Below are 23221 nucleotides of genomic sequence, written 5' to 3'. Positions count from 1 at the left end.
AAAATCCTCTCCTGAACCTTGGGGGATACTGGTGCCTTAGGAAGACTTGTTCCCATGATCAGGCTCGCAGGGAGTCAAAGCACACACCGTGTATTATATACACTTACATATATATTATATATACATACATATATATGTAAAGGCTGTACATTCTGGTCACAAAATGGAGGAAGCAATCTGTGCTGATGAATCCCTTTTTTTCCCAAATACTTGCCTGCTTCCTGAGCAATGCCATAAGAAGTGTACCTTGTTGAGGATCCCTCACCCCATTAAGTGGACAGCATTCCCAGCCTCTGCCTGCACTGCGACATGCTGGGTGCCTTTTATTTGTTTTCTTTCTGGGTGATACTACGCCTCTTGGGGCAGACACTTTAGTGAGATGGATCACACTCAGGTAACTGGCAGTTCAAGGAAGTCCTTCCCCGGGTTGTTTACACCAAGGCGTTTTAGAGCAGCCATTTAGCTCCCACCCTGTCCCACCCCGCTGACCAGCTCTAAGTGTAAAGGCCGCCAGTGGGCCTGCAGGTCGCTGATAAACTAAACCCCCATTTGGCAGGCAAGGAAGCCAGAACGATAAGGATGTTGATTTATGTTTTATCTGTCACTACATTTTCAGTAAAGTTGGGCAGCGAGCCTTAACGAAGCCAGGGCTGTTATCACCTCTCCTTAGCCCTTTAAGTGCAGCAGGCTCTTTGGTGTCTCTCGCTGAATGCCGCTTTGTTAATTGCGACGGTAAACAGGACACAAGCGCTGACCATCGCCGCGTTCTGCTCAGGCGCCACTTACCACAAAACCACTGGATTTGGGAAAGGAGCCTGAGTCCAGGGGGAGTCACACACCAAAGAGGGTTCGTAGAAGTACTCAGCATTTCCTGGACTTGCTTCTATCATTTAAAATGTATCGCATACCTTGAAGTGAATGTAATGGCTGGTTTAATTGGAGATAACTTCACTGAAGTGGCCGGAGTTGCCATTTATGTCAGCAGTGAATGTGCCCTTTAACGCTGTGCCCCTCAGGTATGGCTGTTCAACATAGGAAAAACCTGACAACATTCATTACCGGTGAAATAAATGTCGTGAATTATATGTATGATTAGGTACCATTTCCCCCTCATTTTGGATATGTGAGCGTTATTTTTCTGAAAGCATTGTAAGATTTTACACATTATATTTAATGGCAAACACATTTTTAGTTTTGTGAAGCACCACATGCTTTTTTGGGGCCAGTAGAAGTGCCCACAGAGAAGAGGGTGGAAAGAGCTGGGAGAGAAATGCAAGCAGTAAAATATTAAAATATTCTGGCAAAACCAGAACACGGAAAATCTGAAAGAATCCATCCTTAGAAATTCTTGTTACATCCTATGCAGTGTTAAAAATACATATTTTTTCTTTTCCTTTTGTCCACTTTTGACTTCTTTTCCTTTTTTTTTTTTTTTCTTTCTCTCCCTCTGCCCAAATATTTAATCTCACCTTTCAAGTCTGTCATTATATATATATTTTAAACAAATCTAGAAAGAGAAAAAGGGGCTAGTTCCTGCTTGAGGTCAGTGGGAACTTTGCCATTGACTTTAAATAGGTCCAGAAGCGGGCCCAACAGAGCATTTTATAGCTTCCTTTATTTATCTTAGGTTTTATTTTGAGCAATGTGTCTTTTGTATGACTGCATTATTTCCACAGTGAACACCATAATGATGGCTTCATATACATTATTATATAGGCACGTACAGAACAAATCATTATTGACTGTTGTGCTCTTTTAAACAAGAATAAAAGACAGCTATGAAAGCACAGCACAAGGATGCTTTCATGGTGCAGATTCAGTACAGCATTAGTGCTGTCCATAAGTCTGTGTGTGCTGCTACTCAATACCAATTGTCAAGAAATCTGTTGATTACTGAGAAACGGGTGATTAAAAAGAAATAATTAATGCTTTAGTCTAAGAAGCCAGATCTGCAGTTCATTAGGTTTTGTAAATGATACCCATAGCCGACCTGTTCTTCCTGAGAGAAATGGTAGAATGAATCACTGTTCTCCAACTGGAATACAGCAGAACTGGACTGAAAAGGTTGAGCTTAATATCTCTAGGCAAATGGGCCAAGGATAACAACACAAGATTTGGCAGAAATCCCTATAACCAGAGATATCAGCTATGGAGTGTGGTGGCCATTTGTTATGCAAGATTCAGATGAGCAAATGGTGGAAGGGACTATTTCTGGTTTTTGTTGATGACAGTTATGAATCTTGGGTTCTTTGCAAAGCTGTCTCCAAGGAATCCCCAAAGGCCCATCTCACGCATAGAGATAATTATTCACAATTACAAATGTACTGTAATAAAACCATACCAACAATGTAAATACAAGAAAGAAATGAAGATGGTTTTGCTGTAAAAGTGGCTGCTGCCATGAATTAGAACCACCAGCCTCTCTTTGTCATGTCAAAAAATAAGGCAGACTCCCAGATGGATAAAAAGCTTCAGATCAGAGAGATCTGGCCATGAGGATGGATCAAAGGCATATTTTTCTCTCACAGTCATTATGAGAGATCCCCTGGATCAGATGTACTTATGACAGACTGGCCTGAGAGTGCAGCACCTCTTTCACCCAAGTGAAAAGGGCCAGCTGAGCTGTGTGGGTGTGTTGCAGGAACCAGAAAATGTCATTGTGGTGTCCATTCTCTTCAGCTAGCTGAAGTTAAAAATCAATTTTCCTTCCAGTTAGTTTTTAGTTACATTATTTGTAGGGCAGCTTTGATGCTGTTTGGTTTGTATTCCACCATAACTTACAGCAGCTGTCTGGAGAACATGTAACCTATTTACTTCTGGTCATCATGGAAAGAAATCTACTGCTAGGCAAAACAGAAGCATTTATGGAAACCCATGGGTGAGGAGAGGCCTCAGAACTTACAGCAACTGAAGTTCTGCCCTCTGAACAGAGGCCCACAGACAGTGCCCTGCATGCAGGGTGAAATACCAGCTCATGGCAACATACACAGTGGGGTTGCTGCTTGCACCCAAAAAATGTTTCTGAGGATCAAAGAAACCTGTAGTCATTAGTCACCACAAAAAATATACTGTTGGCAACCAATTGTCACTCTAGCAACCTCAAGAGAAGAAACAACTGCTTGCTGAATGAGCAGCCCTGGCTTCAGCATAACAGTCTAGTATATTTGTTGGACTGGACCTGAGTAAGATATTTTATGAACATAATCTATTTTTTTTTAATTGATACATTTCCCACAAGCCAACATGGCTAAGCTACAGTATATTTTCTTTCCCAGGTATTTGCTGGGAAATATATCTTCAGTGCTTGTAATAAATTTGCCTGCATGCATAGTTTTCCAGTTTTTTATTATTTATTTGTGGCAGAACAAATAAATCTCTAAGGATTTGGATCTTATAAAAATACATAATGTGGAAATGCCATATGTTCTTGCACCAGCTCTGGTGTCTGTGTTTTCAAGCTTTCCTACCATTAAACTAAATATTCATGGAAAATAGATTGAGAAAGGGTGTCAATAACACTGAAATAAATCCAGTATTTTTTTTCAACTGATTATCCAGGAACAGTTTTGGGCCACTTTCCCAATTCTTATTAAAAATAATAAAAAAAAGAAAGAAGTCCTCTCATCCATTTATGAGTTATGCCACTTTAAAAGTCGCTATATTCCATTACACAGTCTCCCCCACCCACTTGTTTGCCCAAATACAGTTTGCTACTAGACGGATCCAGAGCAGCTGCCTTGCCCCAGAACAGCTGCTGGTGCTCTATATTTGCAGCTTCCTCTTGCTCTCTGATACTCCATAAAACTGTTTATATTCCCTGTAAAAGTATTTTCACTCTGTTTGCTTAGTGACCATGCACCACAAATATTCTCTTTACCACTAACAATCATGAAATGAAAATGTTTACAAAACTTTATTTAGTGCCAGTACCTAATAAAATATAGAAATGCTCTGAAGTGAATGTGTGAGTGCAATGTGTGTATGCATATATGAATGAAGTATTTACCTAATTTTTCTGTGCAGCAGAGAGGTGGTGATGTACTTTTACTAGCACTACTCCAAGATTGCATGCATTTGGTGTCTACTGCCTGGTTTTATAACTCTTTGAAGCTTATTTATGGTCTGTGGAAGAACTGACATGTGAACTAAGCTAACTATTTTTGCAGCTTTTTTTGAGCCTTGGCCATATCTATTCAAGATCATGTGTTTATGCCACATCAATGCAAACTTGTTGTTTTTCCTGCCTCAAATCAGGTATTTGAGCTAGTTTGTTCTGCATTGCTTTGATGCTACCCATCATAAACCATTTGCACTTTTCTTCCTGCATTGCTGTAACCTGTGATGTTTTCTGAAAGAGGAATTGTCCTACAGCTTTTTTTTAAGGTGACACGTTTGAAAATATTTGATTCAAGATTAGGAGGGCAATTGTTAGCTTTTGAAGGACCTCTGTTTCGTAAGAGGGAATCACAGCACATTTTAGTTCATTGAGTTAATTGCTGCTACCCCAAGAGTCTGAGGTAGACTTGTTTGCTCTTCTGTTGGCAGCTGGCTTGTCTTTCTCAGATGATACACAGGGTGGCTGAGCAACACTTGGTAGCTTTCATCCATTCCTTTGCTACTTTCATTTGGTATCTCACACACAGTATGTATCTCCAATGCCAAATCCTCTTTATCAAGCTCACAAAAACAGGCTGTGATGTGTTGCCAGCAGGAACAAAGTGCAATGGGGTAAAGTCTTGGAAAGGAAAGCTTTGCTTCTGCACAGAAAGTGTTTATACCCAGCAGCAGCAGCAGCAGCAGCAGCAGCAGGATCTGCTCTCTAGCTCATCTGCTTTCAATGCAGGGCAAGATTTGGGCAGAACCACCACAGTATCCCTTCTCTCTGAACTTGGGGGACTGAGAAATGGGTACTTTACCTATTGTTTTGTGTATTTTAAAAGAATATAGTTTGGCTTAGAATATTTATTGCTTTTCTTGTGATCCTGAAATCCATGACTACTGTCTGCATAGTAGCTGTATTTCTTTTATGCCTAAAGTTTGTTCCTGTGATTTGTGTGTGTTGCAGAGATTCTTTGGTTCAGTGCTTTTTACTAACATCTAAGCAAATAATAATATACAGATGGATTTAAATTATTATACATTCTGATAATCTTAGAAGAGATATTTTTTTCTATTATGATTTTTTTTGGCTTAATAATTTGTTCTATCCTGAAAACCAAGGACATAACTCAGAAGCCTTCATTTGGGTATAGTGCTTCAGTTCCTTTCCTGCTTTCATCAAGCACAGGAACCAGCACTACACTGGGAAAATTTTATTTCAAAAATACATCTCTGTTTCCTCCTGCATTACAAGAGTCACACATGCAAAAAATTAGAGTCCTTTACCTTTGACAGCAACTAAGGGTCCGTATACAGAGGAACACAAAATGTTGCTTGCCACCACTAACAGCACTCACAGAAGCACTGCCAGACCTTACGCTCTCTTAACTGGATCTCACAACACAGTTAATATATAAACCCAGATAAAAATAAACTATGTTCTGACAGATGAGTCTGGGCTAAAAGAGTTTGCAACAAGACAGCACACCATATACTTTTTTTCCCCCTGGGATCTCTATAGCTGACCTATTCTTAAAATTGAGTTTTGTGGTGTGGAGATTTCTGAGCCTTCAAAACAAAATCTTTGAAAATGTTCATGAAACTTGCCTCTATATGTCTTGGTCTGACAATAAATACTTTCCATTTAAAAGAGTATTTGATTTCATTATCTCTTGACAGTGAAGATCTTTTTATTTGGAGGATTAAAGACATTGCACCTGCTCCTTTTCCTCTTTTTGTAGTGCATAAACAGATAATACATAATACTTTTAGCTGGTATTGGTCCATAACATTCACATTACAGCAGGTACATCTATAATTGAATTAAGATAACACAGATTGGCTTCTGTGCACTGGGGAACAGGGTTTGTGTTTCTGCAAGTTCCTCTTTGTTTTTGGAAAAGTAGCCAGAACTACCTCATGCACCCTAAATTTAGAGGAGCCTTTGTTTGTCCAAAGCAGTTCAGAATATCTGATACTGTAAAATGTGTGGGAGAGGTGGCTTTATCTTTTAAGAATCCTTATCCATATCTTCAGGAACAACTAACTTTTCCCTTAAATTTGTAGACTGCACATGTTTTAGATTAGTGTCATTTGTGTTTTTGTAGGTTTTATGAGTTTTTTAAAAATAATTTTCCTGTTTTCTGAGTAAATTATATGAAACATCTGCCCTAAATTTAATCTATCAAGCTCATAAAGGGAAAAGGCAGACGTTTTATGAGTGATATTATAACATTTAGATAATTGTCTTGTTTGTTTTAGCAGTTTCTATTTTGGTCTCTGTACAGTATTCTTCCATTAAAAGATAATTTTTATATGGTGTACTGGTAAAGGAGAACAGCCAGTGATCACATAAAAAGGATGTTTAATACTGGTCCTGTTAATCAGTAATATTCTGTGGATTTTTAACTGAACTATATTCATTGTGTAAGCATAAACATAATCTCAAACCTGTTATATGGTTCTCAGAATAAAAAAGGAAGAAAAATCTCAGTATAGGCAGCATATAATTCCTGTAAGACTTCACTAGCTGTGCAATTTACACAAGTTCAATGGGATGTATAAAGTATGTGTAGAGCAACAAATGCAAGATGGACTAATGGTATCCTTTTCCTCTGCCATTTGCATCACTTCAGTGAAGTTTTGCCATCTTTTATCTACCATATGTACGAATCTTTTTAATGGAAGGTGGAAAATTATTCTGGAGAGACATTATTCATCATGTGCATGCCTGTTCTTATCTCCTTTACCAGGCATCAGTATCCCATGCTAGTGTAAACCTCTGGTCTGCCCTGACGTGGTTAACTTTGCTGCTCATGCGCTTATTCCTGCCCTTTAAAAAAAAAAAAAAAAAAAAAAAATCATGGTTTTTGTTTTGTTTTGTTCCAAAGCAGCTGCTGCCACTAACTTTGCAGGATAGAACCAAATATAGGACCAAAAATGGATGACTAAAGTATTTTATTTAAGAGAAGATGCTGATTAGCTTTTAGCAGTTTAGCTGATTAGTGGTTTAACTTAAAAAAAAAAAAAAAAAAAAAAAAAAAAAAAAAAAAAAAAAAAAAAAAAAAAAAAGAAGAAGAAGAAGAAAAACAAGAAGTCACTGCAGCTCTCTTCCTTCTAGTCATCTGTGAGACTACTCACCAAGCAAACCTTATTGGAATTGTAAGTGATCTTCCTTCTCTCAGAGCTGGATCACAACCTTTCAAAGCTCATATGGATTCACAATAATGTCTTGACCATATTGGTGAGACCTCACCTCTTCTGGGCAGATTTTGGATGACATTTGCTCCATTTCACCTTATGCCTTCTTTAAACTCTTCTACATGAGGTATAAATTGCTATTTCTCTTCTAGTTCACATATTTTCTTTCCTGATTTCCACAGTACTTTCCTCAGCCAGGAGTACTTTGTGCAGCCCAGGAGGTCCAATGTGCCTAGTTAAAGTAGGATCTGTGCTGCCCTGGTGGGAAAGACTGATCTTATTCTGGCTTCAAAAAATTTTGCATGCTCTGTAAAAATGTGTTTAAAAATAAAATGCCCCATAGAAATGTAACAATTAGGGGTGTGGGGGGAGTGTTGGGTTTTTTTTGTTAGAAATGTGAAATCAGTTCATCTTTCTGAGAGCTATTTATGTTGCAGAGGAGCTGAGAGGGGAAGGTAAGAGAAGCATACATGTTATTTTTTAGTGCAGAGAGTCTGCATTTTTCTCCCCCCACTATATATCAGTGGATAGAAAATTCAGTCATTTGGAATTAACTAAGTGGTGCCAGAAGGCAACAGAAAATAATAGCAGTGCTAAAGGCCTAACTGTCTGAATGATATGCAGTTTGTGCCCAGAATCTATTATAGTTTGTTGGAACTTCAGGATTAAAAACCAGATTTTTCAGAACATCTGTTAATCCAAAGTCTATGCCAACAAGGCTCCAGGGTCACTAGTTAAAATTCAAATCCTCCCTTACAGATAGAATATGTTATAGCATTCATTCTTAGTCCCTGTTCTCAGACTAGCAGGTAGGAGTAACTGAGTTATTCTCGGAAAATATCTGAGTATTTTTTTTTCTTTCTTTCTGTTTGAGGATTCTTCATTTCCACACAGTCATCCAGGATAGAGTTTTAGTGAAATGGTTTTTCAAATTTTTCTGACCACTCATTGTCCTAAATTCAGGGGGTTTTTAGCTTCTTTTTGTTGTCTTTGCTGTTATTCCTGCTCCGTGGCTGGTTTAGCACAAATTCTTTCCCTTCCTCATCAGTCATTTAAATGCAATAATCACTACAGACCAGACAGAGAGACCTGTGACCCCAGCTGGATTTCAGGCTCTCACTGCCAGCCAGCACCACAGCTTCATGGGGAATTTAAACCACACCATCCCAGGAAGCCAGTGAGAGGCACTGCAGCTCTCCCTGCCTCCAGCACCCCATCCTCAATCCTGGCATCCCTGTCTGCTCCAGTGACACACACATTCACAGGGCTGGGGCACAGTGACACACACATTCACAGGGCTGGGGCACAGCCAGTGACACACACATTCACAGGGCTGGGACACAGTGACACACACATTCACAGGGCTGGGGCACAGCCAGTGACACACACATTCACAGGGCTGGGACACAGTGACACACACATTCACAGGGCTGGGGCACTGTTGCGGTGCACCTCTTCACCCGGCCAGCCCTGGCACACCGAACAGCACCGTGTGTTGTGGGGTCTTTTGCCACGCTCCACCTCCAGGGACAGTCGCAATGGGGTTGGAAAGAAAGAGAAGGGACTCTCGGCAGGGTGGAACAGGGAACTTTTATTCTCTGTCCGGAGCCCTCAAGATGAGAGACCCCGAATGGTCCGAAACACGAGCTTTTAAACCGGGCTAACTCAGGGGCGGGAACAAGCAGCACAGCCAATGGTAACACAGCAGGGAGTGGCAAACTCATCAACAGGACCAATTACTGAGAACGGGGAGGAGAGAGGGTCAGGGTCCAGCCAATCCCTAGGCTCAGGCCTCAGGGTGATTGGCATGGGGGGTAGAGGTGATGGACAGGGCAGGTGGCGGGAAGAGACAGCCAATGGAGAGCCATCTCCAAGGGCCGGCAAGGGGGAAAGTAACAAATGAGGGTCTAAAAATAACCGAAAGGGAGACAAACAACAAGATGGAACCCAAGGGGAAGAAACTTGGAAGCCATTTTAAGAGGGGTACAAAGAACTGTGAAATACATTAAACTTGAAAACACCCACAGGGCACAGCCAGTGACACACACATTCACAGGGAGGGGCACAGTCAGTGACACACACATTCACAGGGCTGGGGCACGGCCAGTGACACACACATTCACAGGGCTGGGGCACAGTGACACACACATTCACAGGGAGGGGCACAGTCAGTGACACACACATTCACAGGGCTGGGGCACAGCCAGTGACACACACATTCACAGGGCTGGGGCACAGTGACACACACATTCACAGGGCTGGGGCACAGTCAGTGACACACACATTCACAGGGCTGGAGCACAGTGACACACACATTCACAGGGCTGGGGGACACCCAGTGACACACACATTCACAGGGCTGGAGCACAGTCAGTGACACACACATTCACAGGGCTGGGGCACAGTGACACACACATTCACAGGGCTGGGACACAGTGACACACACATTCACAGGGCTGGGGCACAGTGACACACACATTCACAGGGCTGGGGCACGGCCAGTGACACACACATTCACAGGGCTGGGGCACAGCCAGTGACACACACATTCACAGGGCTGGGGCACAGTGACACACATTCACAGGGCTGGGGCACAGCCAGTGACACACACATTCACAGGGCTGGGGCACAGTGACACACACATTCACAGGGCTGGGGCATGGCCAGTGACACACACATTCACAGGGCTGGGACACAGTGACACACACATTCACAGGGCTGGGGCACAGTGACACACACATTCACAGGGCTGGGGCACGGCCAGTGACACACACATTCACAGGGCTGGGGCACAGCCAGTGACACACACATTCACAGGACTGGGACACAGTGACACACACATTCACAGGACTGGGGCACAGTGACACACACATTCACAGGGCTGGGGCACAGCCAGTGACACACATTCACAGGGCTGGGGCGAGTGTCTATGGGCAAGTGTCTATGACCAGTTATTTAAGCTTTAATTTTTAACCAAGCTGTACTGCTGTGTTGGTGTGGTCAGCTTCCAAGCATGGTCAGAATTCCTGAGAAATCAGTGGGCTTTCCAGTGCTTCCCAATGAAAAAGTCATGCTTGCCTGGAATCCCATGCTGGGAGTAAGAGCACTAACTGAAGTGCTTATAAGAAATAGCAAGGGGCATTTTTACCTCAGAAACCAGGGAAGGAAAGGGAGTATAAGTGACAGGAGACTTTGGGGCTTCTGTTTTGTTGCAGTGTGAGTGGAGCCAGAGGGCAAATTCTTCTCTCCGCAGTCTCATTATTCTGCCCTCTGTATATCCCACCAGCCCACTGACATCCAGAGCAGGGAAAGAAAAAACTTCTGGGACCTAGCAGGAGAGCTGACTGTGTCTCCCTATTCTTCTGTACGTGTGAATCTGATATAAGCCAAATCAAAATGCAAAATTAAAATATTTTCTTCTTTATATATTTTCCATAATACCATTTCTTTGAGGATTCAAAATGCCAGAAGTGATTGCCAGTGTTTCATCTGGTTAGCTTACATGCTGATTGATGACTTTGATAATATGTGTAGTTTAATGATATTTACACTGTTTGTCCAGTTAGGTATATTAAAAGAATGTTGAGAAAATAGTAGACGTGCTAAAATCCTATAGTAACAGCTCATACATTAGTGGCGTTTTGTTGTGAACAAAGTCATTTTTCAGCCAAGTCATAAAGTAGCCTAAAAACAAGTGTGGCACTGTTTGCTTCAAATGAGGCTGTTGCAGTGTGACCACCATTCATCTGCCATCATTACTGACATAGCTTTCGTTAGTATGATATCTGATCAAGGCTCCCAGCCCTGGTGGAGCCAGCCTAAGTAGTCTGAGAGAGGTGGCTGAGGAAAGTTAATGTGTCAATGTTACCATTGGGTGAGAGCGTCTGCTCAAAGTTTCCTTCGGAGAACGAGGATGGAAATGGCTGACGATCTTTCTAATGGGAATCTTCTGAAAATATTTGAAAATCTAGTAATTAAAAATATACTGGGCTCCAAAGAGAGATGTAATCAGTTCAGCAAAACATAAAGATACCCTTTCTGTGTGAGGAAATGCAAATATGGAGGAAATTAAAAAAAAAGAAAAAAGTTAAGAAATTAAATTAATCACATATTTGCCAAAACCAAGTAATTAAATATCTGTGTAGCATGTGAATAGATTTCTGTTTTTTACATGTAAATAAACAATCAGTCTTTTTTTAGGTCTAAATTTCTTTTTTATTAAAAAAGAAGTTATGAGGCTTGAGGTATTCTTGCTACCTTAAAAAAAAAGATAGTTTTCAACAGGTAGAGTGAAAAATAATTTGCGATATCGGTCTGAGATGGGATAAATTCCACTATTTCTGCTTTGGTTTTTGCAATCCACAAAGGTTACCACTGTACCTAGTAATCTGCAAAACATACTGACTAGCCTGATGTTTTTTGAAAGCTTACAGACCAGCCTGAAAAATATTGTAAAGTAATTTTCTTTACGATGGAATAAATGGAATGACGTAATAATGTTTTTTATAATTCCACTTCTTAAATCTATTGTTAATCTGTGCCCCAATTTTGGTTTTGAACAAGCGACTTTTGCTAATATTGTTCAATTTCTCCTTTTAAAGTTAGAATATGGTAGGTTATTTTCCTTGCACAGATGCCTTAATGCTTGATATATCTATTATACTATGACCCATCTTAGACTGGTATGAGATTCAGATCCACAACTAAGACTTCCAGAGTGCTTCTCATACCTGATGCTGAAGTGATTTGGAAACATTTACATTGCCAGGGGTGACAGGGAAGCATAAACCCAATAAGTTTTAATGGGAAGTAAAATTCCCAGTGCCTAGATCCTCTTGGGAATAGGATTTAGGTCAAAGAGAGGAATTAAGGTTTTGACAATGGAAAGAGGCAACACTTACCAAAGCATAGGTTACATATAGTTTTAACAAGCACTTTTAGGTCATGGAAGTCTTTAATTCTGATGCTAAATGATGGTCTGACCCACAATATCTGGGCACTGACTTTGTCGAGATGACCAAAAGCCAGCAGTTCAGGATGTGTACTGCATTTGCATGGCACTTTTTCTTGAAAGCACAGTTGTTGGCACCATAAAGTGATACAGGCCATTGTAAATTTAAAAAGGGAAAAAAACAAAGGACATGGCTTTAAGTGAAATTGTTCAGATGAGTCTTATTTTCTTCTTGTACAAATATATGTGAGGAAAAATAGAACCTATTTCTAAGAAATACTGAAATATAATGGTCTAAATTCTGTATCATTTGGCTTGTGGCCAGCCAATGGGAAATGCTAAGATTTAATGGAGGATTAAACTGGTGCAATTCGAACATTGATTCTCCAACAAAACCAGTGAAATAAACAGATAGACTTATACATTGAGCTGCAGTTTATTTTTGCAAGAAAATATAATAGGCTCTTCCCTATCTTCATGCAGTTTGCAAAAATTTAGTAAAAGATATTTGTTTCTGCTCAAAGGAATAATAATAAAATCACTTTGAAATTGTTAAAAAAATGCTGGTTATTAATCTACTACAGCCTTTTAAATGACTGATCATATACATTTAATCTTCTTTTCCTTTAATTAGAAAAGGTTGTAATGTGATAGATCTATTTGACGTTAGACTCAGCAACACATTACTTAGATGAAATCACACTTAAGAGTACTGCAGACTGGATCTGAGTAGCTCAGCTGATAAGGCACTGGTTTGTCATCTACAAGACAACAGTTCAAGACTTCTCTGATTTCTTAAGTCAAATTAATTTAGTTATGTCAGCTATGCTGCCATAAGATGATAATCCATGCTGCATGGATGCCAGGCATACTATTACCTTCTTTGGCTAGACTGAAACTGTGTCAGAAACACTGGGGGTAGCTAGAATTCTTTGCAGGTGTGGTGAGAAAAACTGAACACATGAATTTCAAGACTTTTAAAATAACTGTCCTTAGTTATAAATAATTGCTCCTTCGATTCAATTGGTCTATGTTGTTTTATTTCCAGTAAGACCCAGAGTGAAACATGTTAAACCCACTTGAACTCTGGTTGGACCTCGGATCTATCTATTAAGTTTACTTAAAATAACCCCTCCACAATCTCATTGGAACCCCCACTATGCTGCTGCCTTGTCTGTGCAGGGCTCTAGCATGCACTATTATCATGACTCAGCAGAGGAATTGGTCACTTTGTGTGTTTCTAAGCTCAAACAACTTGTTACAAACCATTCCTCTGAAGTCACGCAGTCTCCACTGAAAAACTCTCTCTTCTGGGTGCCTATTTCCTCTATGAATTTCCACTGTGACAGTAAATCTTTGCAGGAAAGATACGAGGATAACAGAGCCTAAATGCTTACAGAGAAAACACAAACATTCTTGGGAAAAAGTGACTCAGTGAGAGATAAAGGGGCTGGAATTTTCCTAAGGAAACGTCTTATTAACTTATGCTTTGTGTCTGTATCTCTGTAAGAAAAAACCCTGCCCTTCCCTCTTACTTCTTCACTAACTTCCATTTTACCCAAAATTTTGTAGAGGGAGAAAAGAGGAAAAAAACCCCACAGTTTTGTCAAAATATGTGTCTGGGTAGGGAAACAGAGTCTTTTATCAGTCCCACTGATGCAATAATTTCAGCATGAAGCTTCAGAATATCCACTCATGAAAGTACTGCTGTGAGGATTCTGCAACACATATCCCACTGTATTTCTAGCATTGTGCAAAGATTTCCATCCCAAAGTAATTCTGCTGTTTTATGAATGTCTATGAGAGCATGTTGACAGAAATCAGCATAAAAGAAGAATGAAATAATTCTAATACTGGAATGAACTGTCCAAATTTATGTAACATTGCAGAAACCTGGAAACGCTGATACCATTCAGTAACATTAAATCTGAAACCAGTGACGCTAAAATAACATCCCAGAGAAGGTATTTAAGCTTGTTGTGAAAGATTAGGGTATCAGAGACATAACCAGAGGTGCAAATAAAAGTTTGGCAGTAGTCAGTAGAGATTGTAGAGTCTGTCTCTAGAGATTCTATCATTTTAGTGTACTTCAAGCAAGGCAACTGATAGCTCAGCTTGAATACAACTGATCTCCTGAAAGTGTGCCACTCTCATGATATTTCCAGAAGACTTTGTTTGCTGTGGAGGTATGCAATTGAATTTCTTATTCACTGTTATTAAGTATGCTTTACATTAGTCTTCTCGTGCAACTTCTACATCCATATCTCAATTATAGGATTTACTGAGCTGGTAGCATATCTCCAGTTTTTGCAACAGCCTCAGTGATGATCAAATTTCTCAGGAATGATTGTCCACAATCCTTCAGAGCTTGTAAAACTTGTACATTTATCATAGAGCAAATAATCTGGTAAGCAGCCAAGCCTTCATTTTCCATCAAAGAATGCTAAAAAGAATCCAATTCCTGGAATCTGATGCAAATGTGTTTTCCGTGAACTGCTGTGTATCCATGCACAGTTTAGAAGACAACACCAGAGGAGTTATTTAATGAGTAAAATATTGTTGTTTCTCCCCCTCCCTCCACTAGAATTCTACATATCAAGTTTTCCAAGACACATATGCTCTTTTTAATGACTTGAAATACTTTCCTAATGATTAAATTCTGCTTAGCTCTAGTAGACTCTTCCAGAACTTTTATAAGCCAACATAATGTATGCATCTGATGATAGGCTATAAACATTCATTTTTAGGTCACTAAAAGCAACGCTTGGAAAACTGAACTGTCCATAACCAACTTTGTTTAACAGCTTGTGTAATAATAATTCCTAAAATTGTATCTTGTGACTCAATAAAGACATTTGGCAGTGCGTAAGTGCTGTCCAGCTGCCCAAGATGTCCAGCTACTTGGAACTGCAATGTCTAAAATTTTCAGCTGCATTTCCACAATTCTTCTGAGTCATGAAGAGTATTTTTTGCCTTGAAGTTCAGTAGGCTGCTTGACCTCAAGATGGAACTTGAAGATTTGAAAAGTGAAAATTAATTATATAATATGAAAGTAGTGTTTTTGTGCTGGTAGGGATTTTTGGTTCCTATACTTTTCAATAACTTCCAGTGTAATTTTTTTTAGTGTGAAGCAGAAGGCAACTGTCTGGCACTTCATGTCTCAGAAGCTTCAGGAGATAACTGGTATGCAGGTGACTGGATAAGGACCAAACAATGACAAGACAAACAATGGACAATGTACCATCTCTAGTGCAACTTCTGTGGTGAGGCAATCCTATTCATTTTCCCAATTATGCAATTGTTCATTAGCATGTGAAATTACCAGCCCTGCTGCATGAGGAGCATGGAATGTGGTGCTGTCCCTGTCAGCACTTTCTGTGCTCTTTGGTGTCTCACTTCACACTGAGTACTGAGAAGTTGGGTGCTGCTGCAAAATTAGGCATCTGCTTTTATACACAAACTGGCAGAGGTTCGACGTTCCTAAGTCATCTTCCCACAGCTGCTGACAAGGAACACAAATTTGTGTGCTGTGTGGGACTTTCCTTCCTGCTCACCTACAACCTTATTTAACAAGCTGAAGCATTTACTATAAAATTACCTTATTAACTGTAGAGTTTCCAATTGTTCCTAATGCCAAGAAGACATGACACAGAGCAGTGAAGGACAACTTATCATGGAGATCATTGGGCTCTATTTCACCTTCCATCCCTTCTAAAACAATTTACATATTCGTCTCTGTTGGGATTAGAACTTGCAGGACTTCATGAGAGAGTGATGGCACAGGAACTGTGCATTTATTCTGCTGTCTGAGAAGCCAGCCTTGCCCATGTTCCCTGCCATTCATCAGAGTTCATATCTCTGTGCCTAGTGCATGCCTTTCAGGAGCTCTTCCTTTCAGTAACTACTCCTGCATGTATGCCAAGATTCCTATGAATCAATTACACCCCAGCTTCCATCTTTTACAGAAGTAGGATGTTCATCTCCCCCATTTTTTATTCTGGTGGCCAAGTTGCTAGTTCTTCTGACATCTTGACTCTGGATCTCTTTACTTATAAATTTTTTCCTGTTTTCCATGGAGTCTTCCTGCTCTGTTCTCTGGTTCCTTGCCTTTTTTTCATGTTTCCAAATCCACTTTTTCATTGCTTCCTCTTTACCCCACATCCGCTGTCACTTTGTTGCCTGCTGTTTCTGTCTTCCTGTATTGAAGCTTTTGTTTCTTCCCACAGGCTGCTCTGGAAAACTCCTTTTATTTTTTATTTTACTCTCAGCCATTATCTGCTCACACATAAGATTAATTTGCTGCCTTTGAGGTATGCAGCCAGTAGAAAGCAGCAATAGTAGAATTAAACAGTCTGGAGAGCAGGGCTGTTCCCCAAGCAAGGTTTTTCTTGTGTTTTAAATTGCATGAAAATCAAAGCATTTGTGTCTGTGGGTTTCTGGAACACTTTGGCACTTATCAGCTGAACCACTTCCTGATTGTCATCTTATAAAAAGAGCAACTGAGGCTTGTGTTGGAGTTTGCTTTACCATCCTACTCAGAAGCTAATGGCATGATTTGGGAGAGATAAAAAAAAAAAATGAACTACTATGGACGTTTAGTGGAAGTTTCTTGAATTCTGTGAAATTTTCTTATATGAGCAGAAATCATTAAAATATGCAGTTTCTCAAACTCCAAATGGGAATGGTTCACAGTCACTTACTGATATTTCAAAGTTTTTTGTTTAAATTTGGTACTTTGAACCTCCATAGGAAAGAACAATGCAAATAAAGGTTTTTTTAAAAAAAAAACCCCAAAAACAAAGCCCAAAGTGAAAACCTGGACTTAAAAATTTTTTTAACCTTATTTCTTGTAGTTCTTAGGAATATCTTGGTATTGTAGTATGATTTTCCCATATTTCAGATGACACCATGGATAAAGGGTTCTGCACAGATATCTCAACCTCTACTTCATTATACAACTGTTTAAATCCAGCTGATACCTTGAATCTTAAAACCAAATAAAGTAGATCTGGAAAATATTCAGAGAGGGGTGACAGGATTGTATCAGCTCAAAGAAACTCTTGCTTTGAAAAAAAAATTGGGAAAGAAATAGAATGGGGGAGGCAGAACATGAAAGAGACCAATAAGCTTGAGACTAGCATGAAGAAGTTAAAAAGATATTAATTATTCTGTTATTTCTGTTAATTATTCTGTTATTTCCTTGCAACCAAGGATCATCAAACCAAACAGAGAAGAGGTTCTTAATGCAGATGGATAGATCAACTGAGAACTCTTTACCAAAGAATATAACAAATGCTGAAAAAAATTGTGGTTTATGGAGAAGTTTGACATATTCCAGAAGCAACTATTTGGTGTGACTACATATACAGAAACAATTTCTTAGCTAATCCCTAAATTAAAAAAAAAAAAAAAAAAAGCAAAAAAAGCGCACAGATTCTGAATTTATCTTCATTTTCAGAAGATTTTAAGGTGTTCCACTGTTGGAGACCAAGTGTCCTATATGGACCATAAGTAGTGTATGTAGTACTTTCTTGTAATTGCTCACTTCACAGAATTGCCTGACAGATGATTTTTGCTTGTTCTAACAACCTAATATCTACTTAACGATTTAAAAAATCTATTATATTGCAAATATTTTAATGTGGAAGCTGAAGGCAAGAAAAAAAAAAACCAGAAACAAGATTACTACTGTTTGTATGGATTTATTATTGTGCTTGAATTGATACTTCAAAAGTTTTTGTTTTCTACCGACTCTCCTTTCTTGGCTGTCATATTTTAACAGCTTGGTTGAAATTCTCCATTTTTTTGGCTCTTTTGAATGACATCAGATATTTAACATCCTACTGCCAAAGTGATGTATTTGAGAACTTTTTGAATAGAAGCAAAAAAGGTGACCATGCCCCAGAATTGCAGAATGTTGTTTGGGAGTAAAAGCCCAAGTTGAGAAATCTACAGATACAACTTCTGGGAGGGTATTTCCTGTTCTAGTTCTCAAGACAGATTTGGCAAGACGCAGCAGTGGGACTCTGGTAAGGAAAATAGATTGCAGCCTTTTAATCTCTGCAAACTCTTGAAGAACAAAATCACTCAGAAAAATTGGCCCTAGAACTTAGTGTGTACTTATTATCTATTTTACTGCTCTGTTCAATTTTGTTTTAATGAGTCCTGTTAGATAACATGAAGCCTGGTAGCAATGTTGGATTTCTTTTGAAGCAAGTTTAATTTTCATCTTGATCTTTTATATTTTTGTCTGCTCTTGGCTTTAGAGTATTTAGACAAAATTTTTTTTTTCTGTGTCCACTTTCTTAACAGCTTTTTTTATAAGATATGGAGAAAATTGAGAAGAAAGCTAATGCAAAAAATATTAACAGAAGGGTATACTGGGATCAAGGGAGGTACCTTTCCTAACCTAACAAATTTGACACTCAAATAGGTAACAAACTGAACTGTACTAGTTTTTTCTTTACTAAAAATATATATCTATAGGCTTTTGCCTGATTGGCCATGCTTAACTTAGTTTTTTAATAGCAAGATAACATAGAAAACCAAACTATCTCACGACAGCTTTATTTCTTATAATACTTTTCCTTACACCTGGGAAAGACCAAAAGAAAAAAAAGTAAAGGCTGCATGTCTTTTCCTCTCTTGCAGCCTTGCAACCTTCAACATTTGAATGTGGGCCAATATAGGGGTGGAATTTGGGTGCCAGCTCAAATTTTTAACTGTAGACCTTGTTACTAATCTGTCCTGTATAATTCGTCACAATCCTGAGCTAAGTCTGTGTGCAGATTAGGAAAGTGAAGCTGGCAGAAATTTAGGTCAAAGGATGGCAAAAAGCACTTGTAATTGTCTCTGGTGCTCGTGAATAATCCTCAGAACAACACTGAGAAGAAAGTTGCAATGACAAGGCCCTCACGGGGTGAACAAAGTCTCAAAACCCCTGTAAGTTTTGGGAGGCAAAGGTCATAGAACAATATTGGGCCACTCCAAGCCCATGTCATAAACTATCAATAAAGAGCTCTTGTGCAGGGCAGCCCTCATGTTTTCTCTGCCTATGCTTGTTTTTCCCCAGCACCCCATCAATTCACAGGGCAGGGTTAATAAAAATCCACACGACTCTCAAGGTGTTTCCTTTAAACTTCTTTGGAGGTTGTGTGGATAGACAACAAAACACATCTGACTTCATGCTCAGACCTCTAGTGGTCCATGCTCTTTCTGCAGTGCTTTTTAGCACACATTGCAGGTATCTGGCATGATTAAATGGTAGAGCTGCATTTTTAAATGAAGTTTATCTGGACCAGAATTTTGCATGTAACATAAATCATAGGAATCTGTCACAAGAAGGTCTTAATCATCTTGGCCACACTGCCAGCATATCTAATCAAATTTATCACTGCATGACACAGACTCAGCCCTAGGTCTGGTAAAAGAGGAGATGGAGCTCTTCTGTCTGCTCTTCCTGAACCTCAATTCATTTTTATTCAACTTTTTAAAAGGATATCTATGACCTATAATCTCATTTTGTCTTCTTAAACATCTTCTGGCTGTCTTCAGATTCCACATCATTCCACAAAATTACCTTTGGGTTGAAAATTCATATTAATAGCAAGGTTGAAAGAAGAAAAGACTAATACCTTGGGATCACAGCAGCTATTCATCAAGTTTAATTGCCATCAGTTCTACTTAAAAGATAGCTGATTTACCTACACTGCATTGCACAGTGAAGGAGCATTATATGGAAAATACCAAAAAGAGACAATTATTTTAACAGGTGCACACTGACTTGTAGTTCAACTAATTTTCAATGTAATGAGATAAGTTCCCGTGTTTTGTTTTTCTCATAACAATCTGGAAAAAAGATACTAATTTTTGGTCAGTTTTGCCAAGGGTTTCTGTGACTATAAAATATTCTGTACGTAAATGACAGAAAGCCAGATTGATGCTGTTCAAATGTGGCTAGATTTTGCAACTCATATATTAAGATATAGATAGAGCAACTGAAAATTATTTGGTCAGTTGTCTGTCATCTCCAAAGGCTCTATGATGTTTTATCTGCAGTTCTAATAATTTAAAAGGTCAAATGATTATTTTAAAGAAAAAGCAGCTAAAGCAGAGTGTCAGGAAGAGAGATAAAGAAAACCCTTTTATGTTTGAAAATATAGTCTTATCTTAAAGTTCACTTTTCATGTAAGAATAAGGCAAACTCTGAAAAAAACAAACAATATTTTATTTTGCAAAGGAAGCAAATGCAATTGGTGTATTTTTTCAGTAGAATACAGGCATGGTTTTTTCTACAGCTGTCAATCCTGCACCTATCATAACAACTAGGGGGGGTATATATGTGTGTATATATATATATATATATATATATAATTTAGGGTTTTTTTCCCTATGAATAGGCTTACCTTTGTGTGATGAAACTGCTGTTAATAAAAGAGAACTAGTCTTGAAGTTCCAGAATAGACTTCCCTGCAGGCAAGCCATTTCATCAGTGGATTCAGAAATTCAGAAATTATCCTGGAGAAGGGGTAGTTTTAATAAATCAGAACTAATAAGATAATTACTGAGAAAATTATCTAGGCTTCTTCATGAATAAGGGTATCTATTTCTCACAATTGATCACAGCACATTTATTCTACAGGAATGTATTTTCACTTTTTAGGTTTTAACTTTATTACAACCTGACGTTAAGAAGCTAACACTATGCCACCAACCTAAGCATCACATTTTATTACTGATGTTTCATGAAAAAGCAGAAAAAATTATGAGATAACATTAACATTATGGGTAGTGAAATATAAGAACCAAATGCAGCCCATGGAACATAATCCCAAAGCTCAAATCCTGACTAATCAGGAATTACCACAAAGTGGTGGCTTAAAAAGCCAATGAAACATTTTGATACTTTCTTGGTTTGGAATTTATCATAAATTCAAAATACACACCTGGTCAACTATAAACTTAAATATTTGTTTCTAAATTTTTTGTCATAGGTTTATTGTAATTAAGATATCTTAAATAATTTTAGTTTACTATATAAAAATCTTACAATCTTTGGTTTTTTTATATTCAGGGTATTTATTGGCTGCAGAGCTTTTCTTAGATGTTTCTGTGAACTAATTGCTGAAACTTCCTCTGTACCTCTTTATGCTTTTTGTTCCACAGAACTTCTTCAAGAGAGGAATTAGAGAATGACCAGAAGTGGGAAATTCAGGAGAGAAAAAGATATTTCTGCGAACCTCCTGCATGAGGCATTAATGGTAATCTCCTTTAAAAAGCTTAAGGAGATCTACCTAAGTTGCTTAACACAAGTCTGTCTTTAGGAGAAACACTACAAGAATAAATGTAAACCAATAAACATGCAAACAGAACCCCTAAAAACACCTTGCTAGATGAAGACTTGACTAATAGGACTCGTTTCTGATGCAGCTCAAGACAACATGGTACCTTGGGGTGCTGATTAACAGTGGCTGAACATGAGCCAGTGTCTGCCACTGCCGAGGCCACATCCCAATCCTGTGTCCACTTCTGGATGCCTCACTGCCAGAAAGACATTGAGGGGCTGGAGTGAAGCTGGTGAAGGGCGTTATGAGGAGCAGCTGAGGGAGCTGGGCTTGTTTAGCTTGGAGAAAAGGAGGCTCAGAGGAGCCTTATTACACCCCACAATCACCTGAAAGGCCAGGTGGGCGTTGGATCCTTCTCCCAGGTGAGCGTTGGATCCTTCTCCCAGGTGACAAAACAAGAGGCCAGAGCCTCAAGCTGTACCAGAGGAGTTTAAGGTTGGACATCAAGAAGAATTTCTTCAGGGAAAGGGTTGTTAAGCATTGGAACAAACTTTGCAGGGAGGTGTTGGAGGAACCATCCCTGGAAGTGTTCAGGAAATGATTGAAAAATAGTGGCACTTAGTGCCATGGTCTTGTTAAAAGGGGAGTGATCAGTCAGAGATTGGACACAACGATCTTGGATGTCTTTTCCAACCTATATAATTCTGTGATTCCACCGTATTTCACATCTTTTCAGCATTAATGTACTGAATAATGAAACATAAAGTCTAGCTGTCAAATGAGAAGAGCCTGCAGAGCTCTTGGCGATCTGTACATGGTCTGAAAGGTGCCAGCATTGAGAACTTTGAGAACACGTGGAGTAAAAGAAAGGTTCTCCCACAATGTCTGCTTATGCCCTACTGTAAAGGTACAAATGTAGTCAAAAGTACAGAGAACTGTGGAATTCCTGTTTGCACATTTATGTGGCTTCCAGATTATTTTCTCCTAATGACTCTTTGTATCAGTAGAAATCATTGTATTTTTATATATCCCAATCAAGCCAATGGATTCATTGGCAATCATTCCAGTTTAATTGCTTTCATTCTACAAAAATATTCTGGAAGTATTTGGTAATATATCACAATAAGTATTCTGTGAATTAGAATATTTTTTCTGTGAAATTCTCACATATTTTTTTTTTAAAAATATATCTTCTGTCAGAAAAACTTTACTTACAAGAAAAACAAGTCACAGAAAAAATGCTGGACTTTTAAAATAAGTTACGTTAATGATAAAGCAGTATCATTAGACCTTACCATCACAGAATTATAAATAACCAATAAGTGAATTACTTTGAGGAATTTCATTGATTTGAAAAGAATTTTCTATTAGCCTTGATAGAAAATTTCATTGCTAATTTTTCCTTCCTCTAAAGGAATATTTTTAGATAAAGAAATCATCCATACCTATTTAATGAAAAGGTAATGAATGGGGGAAAATTCTAATTATTTTCCCAAATCCAATTGTCAGGTCAAACTTTTATTATTGACTGTCAAGAACTTTAAAATGTTTAATATGTGAAGGGAAAGAATTACGTTACTTTTGTGGGGGAAAAACCAACCCTGAAACATTTCTGCAGCAAACAGAATCCAGCCTTCCAAAGTGCCCAAGTCTATCAAATACTTCTCATTTTAGGTTAGTTTTCTAC

The 23221-nt window shown here is 38.8% G+C and overlaps 1 long non-coding RNA gene across 2 annotated transcripts; it reads left to right on the top strand.

The window, feature by feature from the left end:
- Positions 1–648: 648 nt before the first annotated feature.
- On the top strand, positions 649–21614 carry LOC310909888. 2 transcript variants are annotated; one of them, XR_014590205.1, is made up of 3 exons: positions 649–847; positions 15375–15513; positions 21416–21614. It is a non-coding gene; the product is annotated as an uncharacterized lncRNA (long non-coding RNA). The 2 variants fall into 2 exon arrangements; XR_014590206.1 differs by lacking the exon at positions 649–847 and adding an exon at positions 6759–7260.
- Positions 21615–23221: the final 1607 nt, after the last annotated feature.

Source organism: Zosterops lateralis, assembly GCF_965231275.1.
Source record: "Zosterops lateralis genome assembly, chromosome: 5".
NCBI classification, from domain to species: Eukaryota; Metazoa; Chordata; class Aves; order Passeriformes; family Zosteropidae; genus Zosterops; species Zosterops lateralis.
The sequence above is the reverse complement of the archived record's forward strand: the minus strand, read 5'-3'. Positions and strand labels throughout refer to the sequence as shown.